A 13,916-nucleotide genomic window follows, 5' to 3' on the forward strand; every position below is an offset into this window, starting at 1 on the left:
TGTAGAGTGTCTACACTAATTATTTAGCCCCGTCTGCTTATTTAGTTCTTGTAATCTTTCCTTATCACAATCAATCCCTACAGTTATATAATCAAAATGATACGGCACAAATTATAATTATCGGAACAGGGTTTAATTGCAGGATTCAAAAAACAAGCACACCAACTTTACAGTATCCTCTGCACCAACAGATTTTTAGGGTTAGGGTTTTTCCAAGTATTCCATTACTTGTAACTCTATAGATAAAATCCTCATTACTCAAATCATTGTATCCTTCTTTCTTGTTAAAAGTAGATTATCCCTGTCAGCACTATTGATCGGGCTTCTCTCATTTACTAAAGGGCTACTTTTTCTTGAGTATTTCCTTGCCCGTATTCCACTTTGGCTTGCATTAGGCCATTCTCCTCCTTTGCTGCATTTATCTATTCCCTGCAAGACTAGCTGACCATATATTCTCGTTTGGTTTCTCCTTTCCTTTACAGATTGCAACATTAGGAACAAACTGCTGGCAATTCCCTCATTTTAATTAACAATTCAGTTTAAAAGGTTTTTTCTTCTTTTTTTTTCATTTCCACTAAAAATAAATAAAAGCCTTTTTAGTTTAAAAGGAATAAAGATAAAAACTTCAAGAATTCCTTACCTGCATTACACGCATCACTTCAAATTTCTTAAAATTCAGATTTCTCGCTGTTTGATTTTTACACTTTACTTAGTTTGGGTGATGAATGTGCAGTAAATTCACTGTGTTTTAGACAGCATAGGTTTTTTTTTTTTACATTTTATGCCCTATTGAGCAAAATATAAAGCTGGGATAAGTCAGAAAAGCTCCATTGATTTACATCAACTGAGGATCTGGCCACACAAGTCTCTGAAAGTAAGCTCTCTAAAACTAGTTTCCAAGAGTGGTAGGTTTAGGTTTCCAACAACGTAGGGGATTTTTTTTGTGTGTGTGTAAATAATTTTCAACATTTTTTTTTTTTAAAGTTCACAGAAACATTTCTCTTCGTATGGGGCCAATTCCTGAGAGCGATGAGAACTTACAGTTTCCATCTGCTTTCAGGATAGACAAGTGGGTGTTATAACAACTGTTAATTAATTAAACAAATTGAAGGCCTAGAATACTTGACAGATTCAGTAATTTACTGCTATTTGCCAGGCTTCTATGTTTCTTACAGGAACAAATATTTGTTCTGCCTTCTATCCTACAAAAATTATAGGTGACATACAAAATATACCCCTTGATGGCACAAAACAGGAGATAATTAATGGTTTGATGACACAATTATGACATCAGCCTGATACAAATCCTTACAATGCATCCTATAAAATATAATTGGCATTCATTTCTGTTCCTTAAGAAACTATTAAAATATCTCAAATGAAAATCCCACTAACAAGAACCCAAACCAAAAAACCCCACCAAATCGTTTTTATTTAGAGATCATTGATAACACATTATTTGTGTCCATGTTTTCTGTATCTCAGAGACTTCCGAGGACCATAAAATGTTTAATGTCTCAACACTTTCTTCTGCAGTGAAGGCATTGACTTCTTTAACTACCTTGAATGTCTGTCTTCCAAAATTCTCATGCAACTTGTTTTACAATATGGTATCTAGATACAGGCAGCTCTCTCTTAGCTAACATTTCTGCTGCTTTGACTGACAAAGAGTCTCTGGTACAATAATTGTTTCAGTTTACATACAGATCCTAGGTGTCAAGTATTTCACATGTAACTTTGGAAATCAAACAAGAATCATAGCGCTCAGCACCATATTAAATCTAATACATTTTTTCCCCCACAGAAGACTGGGGGATGTGAACAGAACAGAGGTTTTTAAGCTATATATCCTACCTGGCTATTTTAGCCTGCCATCTGTCAGAGGTCATGAAGAGATCCCTGAGAGAAGGGGTCTGTAATGTGTATTCCAACATGCACCGAAGTACTCACCGCAGCTCCAAAGTTGCTTCTTCAGCTCTGAGATTTAAAAGAGATTTCTAGCCACCTTTGAGGGTTTTTTTGTTTTTGTTTTTTTTAGGGGGGCAGGTAGGAGGGGACATCTTTTGCAATTACTGTGCTTTTTACAGTCTGCTGCTGCTTTTCCTCAGTCACAGCTTTGCCTCTACACTTCTCAAGCTGCTTGAAATAAATACCCCTGTAACTGCAGCCGTGAAAAGCTGGTCTCAACTGTTGGGAAGCTGCAAACAGGTCTTCATGCATTTCATGGTGGAACAGCCTCATTTCTATAGTTGGGTTAACCACAGAAAGGGGACTGTGTATCCAGGCAGGTCAGATCCTAGTAAGAGCACCATTTTTCAAAAAGGTTTACCTACCTACTCTAGCAATAATTTCTAGCCAAGCTGCAGTTGTCCACCTATGCCAGGAGGAGAGGAGAAATTGGATGTGGTTTATTTAGGCTGCAATTTCATTTTTAAATGTCAGAGTACACCGCAAATAAAAGTGTACAATGCAGGTAATTCCATAATCAGTTATGTATACACAGCGGGGGGCTGCCCCCTTTACTCATCCTGGACCCCAGCCAAACCACTTCTGGGACCTTGCCACCTCCCACCTCAAATGAAGATTAAGGGGCCTATAAAGCAGGAGGGGTTAGATCCCCGCCATACCAGTCACAGGACCCCCCTAAACCTCCCTTGTTTCAGTTCCTTTAAATCCCACTTCCTTTAAATCCCTTACCAATCCATTTGATCTGATCACCGTATCCCTTCCCTATGGAGCACATACATTGGACATCCACCCTATGCTTGCATAATGAGTTGCAACCTCATAGCCTAACCTATTTCATGTCTGCTCCACCTAAGCCCCCAACCCTCTGTGGGGAAGATGAAACATGCCCCCCACCACACACGCCTCACGTTGGCCAATCTGGCGGTGAGGGGAAAAATTCCTTTCTAGCTAGTCCTACCAAGAAAGGAGCAACTAACATAATGTCCACAGCAGATCATAACAAAACCTGGTATTTAACTTCCATAGGTGCTTCTCTGCCTGGTCCAGGTAAAGGAAGCTTTTCCTGCACTGGTGTAGATCAAAGTACTCTCCCCTCTCTTCCAGTCACTTGGGGAGGGAAGGGTCAGCATCCCCACACTGACCTGGTCGGAAGCTGCCGCAGCAAGTCACTCTCTGGCTGTCTGGCCCTTAAAGGGATCACACACCTTTTCCTACAAGCCTACAGCTCCCACCACTTCAGGTGCAGTGAGGTCATTCAGATGCTGGACCCTAGAGATCAATCAGAGCTTCACCCTAATAAAACACTTCTCCAGGAGAGTCAGAAAATTCTGCATACCTCAAAAAACAGCTAAGATTCAGCAGTCTGTGGCTCAGACAGCACTCAGGATTTTACTTCTCATCTCATTGCAAATGTCACTACACCTACCTTCTGATGAGTCAAAAAAAGCCTGGCCTTTCGCCTCCGTATCAGTGCTTAAACATGACAAATCTGAATACATCTGAACACAAGCAAATGTGCTCAGGATTTCATATTCTAGTTGTACTAAAGCTTTCCGTTTTGTTTTGCCTTCTGCTTGAAGAGAGCGGAAAGTACTGTGTGGTGCTTGATGCTGTGATCTGTTGATTTCACTCCACTGAATTTATTTAAGAAAGGTCCGATTCTGAGGCTCACATTTTGGAAAGTGATGGTAGAAAAGATAATGGTATCGGATGTTTTTTTTTGCTTCTAAGGCATTTGGTTCTGGGTTTTTGTTTGTTTTTAAATGTTTCTTTGGCAAAAATAGACTGAGTTAATCCCGGTGGGTGTCTCATTAAACACTGCTTTTCAAACACCTGGGAAACACATGGTTACCATATCATTGAGTGCAGACAACTGATTTAACCTAAACCATCCCTTAGAACATGGTGGGGACATACTGCTCCTCAGAGACACTGAAAATGATGAATATGCTGTTCAGTACTTGCCCACTGTTCTCATTCAGCTGCCACTCCCCAATTAACAGACTTCACCACCTTTTTACCACACATCCCCTATGTCTATGCTCCAGAATGGCCTCTCTCTTTTCTGCCCATAGCTAAAGACTTACTTATATTGCTACCATTCAAAACAGAAGAGCCAATGTAGTCTGAGAAATTTTATTTTCAAAGCCCTACGAGATTAGAAAACTATGAAGGGGAGAGGGCAAGAGTATAAATTATACGTAAAAATCATTTGAGAAAGTAGCACTCCTTTAAAATGAAGAATACACTGGAAAAACAAATAGAAAATTAAATGGCGTGGAGCCACATTTAATGGTATCAAATATCTTATTAAGACCAGTTGCTTCAGTTCCTTCTAAAATTGATGCAACTGTCACATAACTGAAAGTAGCAAGATGGCTAGCAACCTACTGTAAGAGGCTGAAAATAATCACTCGGCTCTACTACTTTGCCACATGGTATCTTTAAAAGCATGTGTAAACCACAACCCTTTGGTCAGCCGGCCAGCACTTTACTGGTGGTCACATAGTTTTGATAATATACACTGCATGAGGTTCCAGTTACTGGCAACTATACCCACATCCAATTACTTAATACAGAATTACAATTTTACACAATAATGGAGATTCTGAGGGTTTGCTCTTAGAGACATATTTTTGCATATTGTTTTAGAGACATATTTTTGCATACTGTTCAAATGCAATTTCAGACCCATCAGCACGTTAACTGGACTCCCAAACTATCTGCCTTAGAAGGCAACTTGTGTCAAAAATATTTTTCATTACATGATGTTGGCAATTTTGTCTTCCTTTACACTGAGTGTCTTGCATTATACCCTTTCCATAATAGTGGTATATGCTGAATGGTCACTGTCCCCCAGGGTCAAAAATGAGATTTGTATAATCACAATGTTATGCCAATGAGCAGCATTTTAAATAAATTTTTTTGCACAGTATCAAGAGAAAAGTGTGTGTGTGTGTGTGCGCGCGCGTACATACACACAAAGAGGGGCACTTTGAACATTCTTAAAACAAATACTTTTCTATTAAAAGACAAGTTGGTCAGCTCAGTTTACATCTGGAGTGAGATTAGAACCCCACTGTAAAACAATTACCAAGACAGTGTTCTGATATTTGATGTTTGAAAAAGAAAAGACCTCATGCAGACTCTTGTATGCACCAGCAAGTATATTTTACTGCTGATTTTCTATGAATAAACATATGCAAAGAATTGCTGAAACACACACTGCTGGTTTTAAACATGCCTAATGTACTATTAGAGGTTTGTTTCCAGAGATGACTGCCTTATTTATCAGCTTCCTCCCTCCAGCTGGTAAAGAATCTGATATCGGCTCTGGTCAGCTGTCTCACACAGGACACTCTCCGCTATAGGAAAGATATTAGAAGGTAACTAGCAGGAAGTAAGACGAAAAAATCTAAACAAAATGGTTCCAGCAATTTAGAAAACAGATTGCGCTTTACTACTGTGAATCAATAATAACCATATAAATTATGTGTCATCAAACTCATTCCATTGTAAGTGTTACGGTTTACAGCATTTATTGAGCATATAAAAACTAGAGTGTAATAACTAGGCCATGTTATTCAACTCCCAGCATTCTCCCTTTTCCATCTTTCATCTATGAAACTCTTTAATATAATTGTAGTATAAATATCACAAAATATGATACTTTCTACCACTTTCTTATTTTAAAACTGAGATGTTTTAACACAATGAATGTAGTATTACATCTCCCACCAGCAAGGTCACCTAGTAAAAAAAAATGCCCCTTGATTAAAATATTTGATTCGGTTTATAGAGATTATTATAAAATAAAATGTTATAGTGCCTGGTCATTAATATGGCATCAGAAACAATTCTCATCATTTATAGGATAGTTTGGGCCCAATGTTTCCTTTTTTGGGAAAAAGATTCAGATTAACAAATGTTTAATGAATATTTTTCAAAAGTACAATAGAAAAGAGATGGATTGAATTTAAAGATGTCCTGACTAATCTGTTTAAATTGCCCAAAACGAGTAAAATGTTAATAGCATAAATGGTAAAAAGTAAAGTAGGTTTTAAAAGTTCTTTGAAACTGAATTATCAAAATTTTATTTAGGTCAGAAATGTTGGGTTTTTTAACCTTATAGTGTCACTTTAACAAATGATTGAATATGAATTTCAAGAGGGTTAAATGATGTCTTATTTCAGGACACCTGGATTCATATTTGTTTTGTCACAAGTAAAACTTCCACTGCAGATGAATACAGTACTACATATTTTAGCACAATTTGTCACGACTGGCAGGCTTTGCTCAGGAATAAGGATTGCTTCAGGTCAGAATTTAAATGAAGTTGTCTAGAAAAGCTTACACAGCATTTGCCCACACTATGGCTAGCTCAGGCCAGTACTGCCAGCGTCTCATGTTCATGCGTTCTAACATTCAGAAGGAAAAACATCCACAAATACTGTGCTCAATCCTGCATCGCTTGCACATCCAACACACCCACTGAATACAATGGGTGAAATCTTGGCTCTGTTGTAGTCAATGGGAGTTTTGCTACCGACTGCAATACAGCCAGGATTTCACCCAATGTGTACAAGCAATGCTGAGAGGATGTGTAATGAATGCAGGATCAGACCCAAAACTCGGGAAGTTTTCCTACCTTTTCCTTCAGACACAGATCAGCCAATCAAGACAAGGACGGTTATGAGTTTTCTCCAAAAACCTAATCTCAAAAATTTCTGAACTAGAACAAAGTGCTAAATATTTAATGTAAGCAAAAAGAAAAACAACTTTTCTGATTTTCTATTAAATTTAAAGCAGAAAAAGAATGAGATGGCTGACAAAAGCAGCATTTAATTCCGAGCTATATCTAGACCAGAATATCCAGTCCAATTTACACAGCCAGCCAGTCACAGCTCACATAATCACATACTGCAAAAATATGACAGGGGAATTAAAGGACCAGGAAAGCATGTCTGAACTATGAGCTTCCTATTTGAAAATATTAAATGCACGCATTTAATTCTGAAAAAGGCTAACTTGGTTCTCTCTCATTATAAGCCAAACATTATTTCATGAAAAAAATACAAAACAAACAATGTAGCTTTTTTTATTACTTTTTTTATAAATCAAATAGTCAATTTAAACTTAAGATTCCACATGCTTGAAAAATACACTAGAAGAGACGCCCAAGATTCTACAATAACTGATCAGTGACTGATCAGGAAGTATATGATCAGCTTATCAGATATTCCAGTCGTTTTTCGTGAAGCAAGCTAAAAGTGCTACGAGTTTCAAGTTACTGTGCTGAATTGGCATTTGTTTCAAACCATCTAGTACTAGAATTAGCCAGGTGAAGAGGTCTGCTGACATCCAGACCCTAGGTTTGATTCTGGTATAAATCAAGAATAATTCCACTGAATTCAATGTAGCAACACCAGTGTAAAATCCATGTAATTGAGAGAGGAACTAAACACCTGGATTGAAATTCTGGCTCCAATGAAGTCAATGGCAAAACCTGTACCAACTTCAAAAGGGGCCAGGATTTCAACCTAGGTCTCACTGGCTTTGGTTCTATCTCGTGTGATTTTTCCACAGAAACAACAGTGCAATACCTCCCTGCAGTATTATTTTTCATGTTCCCCTTATTTTGAAATTTTGTTCCACATTTCAGCCTTTAATGATTCATAACTACTGTACATGGGGTTGAAACAAATTAATTTGTTTGTCTTGAGTGTCACTTGATTTACTACTTATAGATTCAACTTATTTAGTGTCATACCCTAGGGGGCATAAGTCTCCATTAACATGACCTATCACACTTGTTTCGGTTCATGGAATTTATATGAGAGCAATAGACAATAAAAGAGAAGAGAGCCCTAACTCACTTTTCATCTTAAATCAGTCAACCTCAATTTTTATCTGCTGTAGAATATTACAAGCTTTTAGCGAGACAATCTTCTTCAGCCCAGAGAATTGGCAGGATATAGTTTTCTGAAGAAATTTTTAAAAATAATCTTGCTTGTTAAGGTATGTAAACACATCCAGCAACATGGGTGTGTATCTTATAAAAAAAAGATACACTTCTGAGGTCTAATTATAAACCACTCTCAATGTAAAAGGCTGACATCTCTGATAAGGAGAATTTGGAATGGATTCAGTAGATGTGTCTCCTTCATGATGCTTTCTTCTCTTAACCTTCAAAAAAACTAAAACACCCTACTCAATTGTTCAGAAAAATCAGTGTCAAAGCTATGCCTGCAAAGGATCCAGGACAATATCTCATTGTTAGAACATCTTAACAGTTCAGTTTCAACCCCACAGGTGACCTGTTATAGGGGCAGTGCTGCACTTGTGTGGATCCCTAGTGTCAATGCACCTTTGTGTGGGCATAGCACCACACAGAGCACAGTCACTTCCAGGAATGGGCCCTCAGTCAGGAGTCTGCACTTGAGGATTGTATCTACATGTCAATGATTATTCTTCCATGCTATTCAAGGGAAAAAGAGTTTTTTCTTTATAATCCTGTCTTAATTCACCTTCAAGTGAAGGACAGAGAAGTAAGAAACAGAGCACTTCTCATTCACCTGCAGGACCAGCGGTTGAAAGGTGGCAAGTTTGAAGCACTGCTCTTTCTGCATATAGCAAAGACACAGCTCAAATAATCTTGGCCCTGTGCTATTTAACAAACTGTTAATGACCTGGAAGAAAACATAAAATCATTGCTGATAAGGTTTGCAGATGACACAAAAATTGGATGTTTTAGTAAATAATGAAGAGGACAAGTCACTAATATAGAATGGTTTGGGTCACTTGGTAAACCAGGCGCAAACAGTGTATGTTTTAATACAGCTAAATGTAAATATACATGTCTAAGAACAAAGAATGTAGGCCATACCTATAGGATAAGGGACCGTATCCTGGGAAACAGTGACCCTAAAAATTATTTGAGGGTCTTGGTGGATAATCAGCTGAAAATGAGCTCCTAGTATGTCACTTTGGCCTAAAAGGCCAATGCGATTCTCAGATGCATAAAGGGAATCTCAAGTAGGAGCAGAGAGGTTATTTTACCTCGGTATTTGGCACCGGTATGAGTTCAGTGAAGAGTCCCAAGAATGATTAATTAATTAGAAAACTTGCCTTATAGCAACAGACTCAAGGAGCTCAATCTACTTAGCTTAGCAAAGAGAAAGTTAAGGAGTGATTTGATTACAGTCTATAAGTATCAACACGGGGGACAAATATTTAATAATGAACGGGTTGTTCAATTTAGCAGAGAAAGTATAACAGTCTAATAGTTGGAAGTTAAAACTCAACAAATTCAGACTGGAAATAAATGAACAATTTTAACAGAGAAGACAATTCACCACTAGAACAATTTACCAAGAGTTGTGGTGGATTCTCTATCACTGACAATTTTAAAGTCAAGATTGGATGTTTTTCTAAAAGAATGGTGATAAACATGGTATAAGGACCTATATACACAATAGAACAGTGAAATGGATGCAAAATACGGGAAACAGAGGAGCCTACTATGAGCCCTGGAAAACATTAACGAGACTTGGCTTTGGATCTACATGTTTACTAGCTGGCAGAGAAACCAGAGTTACATCAAGATCTGGAATCATCATAAAGGATTAGTTGAGCAGGATGATGAAGACCTGTTAAGCCAGAAACAACATGAGTTTGACAGACATAGTTTCTAGTAGTAGCCATTTATCTGTATCACAAAACCACAACACAGGGCCGCCCAGAGGGGAGGGCAAGAGGGGCAATTTGCCCCAGGCCCCGCAGGGGCCCCCACAAGAGTTTTTTGGGGCCCCTGGAGGGGGGGTCCTTCACTCGCTCCGGGGGCCCCAGAAAACTCCCGCGGGGCCCAGGCCCCCAGAGCTTCTTCTGCTCCAGGTCTTCGGCGGCGGGGGGGTCCTTCCACTCCAGGGCGGAAGGACCCCCTGCCGCCGAATTACTGCTGAAGTGGGACCCGCTGCCGAAGTGCCGGGTCTTCGGCGGTAATTCGGCGGTGGGGGATCCCCACCGAGGGTCTTCGAGGCACTTCGGTGGTGGGTCCTCCAAATTACTGCCGAAGCGGGGGCCCCCCGCCGCCGAAGACCCCAGGCCCCCTGAATCCTCTGGGCGGCCCTGCCACAACATGATGCAATGGATGACCTTCTCTCAGAGGGAAGTCCTGCCTTTCTTCTTTGTGATGTTTACAGGAAGAGAAATTATTCTGCACATAATAGGAAGGAAAATTCAGGACTTTTTTACATTGTTTGAATGACATTTATTTCAAACAGGAGGCTCTCCACCTTCATCCTTGCAGGTGGGGTGAGTGAAAGTTTTCAAAATGCTGGGACCAATTTACCTTTAGAGGTTTCTTTTAGCAACTACTACAAATGCCATTTGTACTTCTGCCTCCCAGCTTCTTCCCACTCCCCCACCACTTTCTCTTCCCTTCAACCAGAAAAGTTACAAATAGCATTCAATACAGCCTGTACTTAAGTGCTGTTGCACTTTCCCTAATAACTGGCCTTTATTTGAAACTCACTCCATTTCTACAATTGTGTCTCCTAGGGAGTTGTAAACAAAGGCCAACTTTACGAGGAACCTCAATTGTGCATGAACACAGGCTAGATCAAGCACTTCTTAAAATTTTAAGTGCTGAAAGTATCCTAGAGACAAAAGCACTCGTGGATAATTATGCACAGTTCTCTCACTTAGAGTTCTGAAATTCTGCACACAGTTTAAACTATGAGATACTAATTATGTTTTTAATAGACTTATCTCCTCCCTGTTACTTATATTTTCTACTGGAAAGTCTCTTCTTGATCCTCTCTCCAAGGAAGTGGTCAACCAAAGTCATCTCTTGAACAATTAACGTTGGAGGCCCAGACTTGGATCATGAAGGGAAAGAGGGCCAGCAGAGTGACATACAGTACCTGTTCAAACTCCGCTATAGAAATGAGGGAAGGGATAATCATAGAATCATAGAATATCAGGGTTGGAAGGGACCTCAGGAGGTCATCTAGTCCAACCCCCAATCATCTGTTAGAGAAAGTATCTCTCCGGGTTAGATTTGCAATGAAGAAAGGTATTGCACTCTGAACTGAGTGGGTAAGATTGACCAATTATCAGTCCTTAATTGCTGGAAAACCCATTACCCTTGAAGAGTATGATACAGGTCTAATTGCTAGCAATGGAATTCTGACTCTCCAACATGCAAAGACTATCAAAAAGAAGAGACTGGAAAATCTGTCTGATGGGGAAAAAAGCAGATATTCATTGCACAGCTAAAACAAGGTGGAATTGGGGACAATAGAGCCATCTATAAATATACAAAGAAAATAAACATCAAGGAATGGGAAGAAACTGAAAATTTAAGTTGAAATATTGAGAAAAATTTGCTGACAGTGGGATGGATTAATCTGTGGAATTGTTACCCAAGGGAAATGGTGAAATTCCCCTTGTTGAGGAACTTTAAAACTACACTAGACAGAGCATTAAAAAGCGCTGTAGGGAAAAATCCAGCACTGAACAGGAAAATAGATCAGATAAAGCACAGAATTGTAGATGTTAACTTAAAAGCTTATGACACATTTATTTACAGTGAAATTATGGGAATCAATGGGCCATGTTGTACACATGCCACACCCACTGCTAATTAAGACAATCTGAACCAGGAATAATTTTGAATCAAGTTATTACTCTTAGCCAACTGAGACCTGATGCTACAAATTTAAGCCAAATACATGTGATCTGGCATACTGGGCACAGTGGAACTGCCATTCTGAAGTATTGCAAAAACAACTCTTTGTTACTGTATTTTAGCTGCTTTGAATAATGTTCTGGCTCAAGAACTAGAGCTAAAAGGAGCTATTATACTAGGATGTAGATTCTTTGGTTAATGAAAGAACTTCCTAGCCCAAAATCGTTTTGGGCTTTGCTATCACTCTTTGGTGGTGCTGCTAAATATCAGGAAGAGGAGTCCAGCAGAATTTGAGGGCAGAGAAACAACCTGCACAAAAACACAGGTCATTCGAGGGCTCTAAAGTGTCCTGATATTACCAGCTATAATCTTTCCTCTATAGATTCAATGACAATGATGTTCCTTTTTTTCAAAACATGCAAAGCCATGACTACTTCCAGTGACAGTAGTCCAAAGGCTAAAAGATACAAAGGTCTCTTTTCCAGGGAGTTGAGAGATTAAAAAAATATATTCAACAATTGAGTGTTCTATATAACTGGTTATTCTGAAGTGTAAGTAAGCATCAGTCCAAGGTAATAGAACTGCTAGTTTCTCAACCAAACAGACATACATTTCTTTGTTCACCACTGAGTGGTGCTATTCCCCTTAAAAATGGATTTTTTCAACTTCTCAAGTATATTAGCAGATCAGGTTTTTTGGATTTACCTATAGCTTTCAAGTCTATCTCAAAACTATACCTGAGATTTAAAGCTGCTGTGCAGCTCTCAATCACCTTTTACAAAAAACAGCTATTAAGACAGAGTTGGGGGACTGGATAAGTCAGAAGATTGGTGAAAATGTAACTTTCACTTCCAGACTAGCTCCTCACATCAAGCACGTTTCATGGAAGGCTGAACATTCCCAAGCAGATGGGTATTTGGTAGCTTATGTGAATCGGTGGCCTCAGTCCACTCCTGAAGGACGCATGTGTATATAACAAAGAAAGCAGCACAACCATATTCTAGTTGACTATTTACAAGACAGCTCTTTGTGAAAGCAGGTTGTGGTTTGCAGTTTATTTTTTTAATGAACTTAAGGCCTCTTTCTGTATAATATTTAGTATTATCGCTGAGCCTGGAGTTGGATAAAAAGCAGAGCACGAAGACTAAAGAAGTCTGACAGAGTCAGACATGCGCACTGAGTTTGGTGCGTGAGGCAAAAGAAATTCACTTTTGAAATTTTAGATCTCACAAACCTATAAGAACTGGCTCCTGAGAGGGAGAAGTTGGTGATGAATTGATTTAGCAGAGGCTCTCTGCCTCCTTGCTTTGTTCCTCTTAATACGCTGATAGATAGTTTTGACTAAAAAGTATTTCTCTTGGATACATGTATGGTGCCCATTACTGTAATATTCTAACACAGTGCAATCTTTAGCCTCACAACACCCCAGTGAGGTATAGGGAAGTACTATTTGTCCCCATTTTACAGATGGGGATCTGAGGCAGAGAGCAGCTAAATGACCTGCCCAAGGTCACATAGGAACTCCAGTGTCCTGTTTTGGCACTTCACTCAGATGTTGAATGAAAAGAGAGACCTGCCTCAATTCTGTTTTTGGAAAAAAGTCTGCATAATCTACACATATATAATCTCAGGGCTGTCCCAATGACAGTCAGGCTGCAAGCTAGTAAGGGGAGAGGAATATATACCTGCCCCTGGAAATTTCCACTACTTGCATCCGAAGAAGTGGGTATTCACCCACGAAAGCTCATGCTGCAAAACGTCTGTTAGTCTATAAGGTGCCACAGGATTCTTTGCTGCTTTTAAGTGAGAAAAGGAAACAACAGATAAACAATACCTAAGCTACATCCTATTTAGGAATTCTTATAAACTAAAATAGAAACTTGACATGAACAACTTTGCTGATGGCCCTTTCCTAGACAAACTGCTTTCCGCTTTTAACATGATATTGAAATCAATGGAACATTAGAATATTTGGCATATTAAGAAGCACAACAGATGGATTCTACTTTGATGTATATGGTACTATTAAGCAACTCAGAACACCCCTATGCTTTCACTGGATGTATTTGAACAATTCAGCAGCAGTCAAGTGATTAAAGTGCGATTCTGCTCTAAAACGTGACTATCAATGGTATTGTGAAATACCATGTTTGTCTTCCAATAATTTCTCTATCAAGTATGTTCAGTTTACAAGAAAAAAGTTACTTTTTTCTGTTAACTTTCAGAATACAAGTTGAATTTGTAGGACTAAGTTTGG

General features: G+C 39.0%; 1 protein-coding gene across 6 annotated transcripts in view; it reads right to left on the minus strand.

The window, feature by feature from the left end:
• EHBP1 (EH domain binding protein 1) overlaps positions 1-13,916 on the minus strand; it is a 321,897-nt gene that overhangs the window by 223,719 nt on the left and 84,262 nt on the right. The gene's annotated exons all lie outside the window — the stretch shown is intronic.

This window comes from Mauremys mutica, chromosome 3 (assembly GCF_020497125.1).
Source record: "Mauremys mutica isolate MM-2020 ecotype Southern chromosome 3, ASM2049712v1, whole genome shotgun sequence".
Taxonomy (NCBI): domain Eukaryota; kingdom Metazoa; phylum Chordata; order Testudines; family Geoemydidae; genus Mauremys; species Mauremys mutica.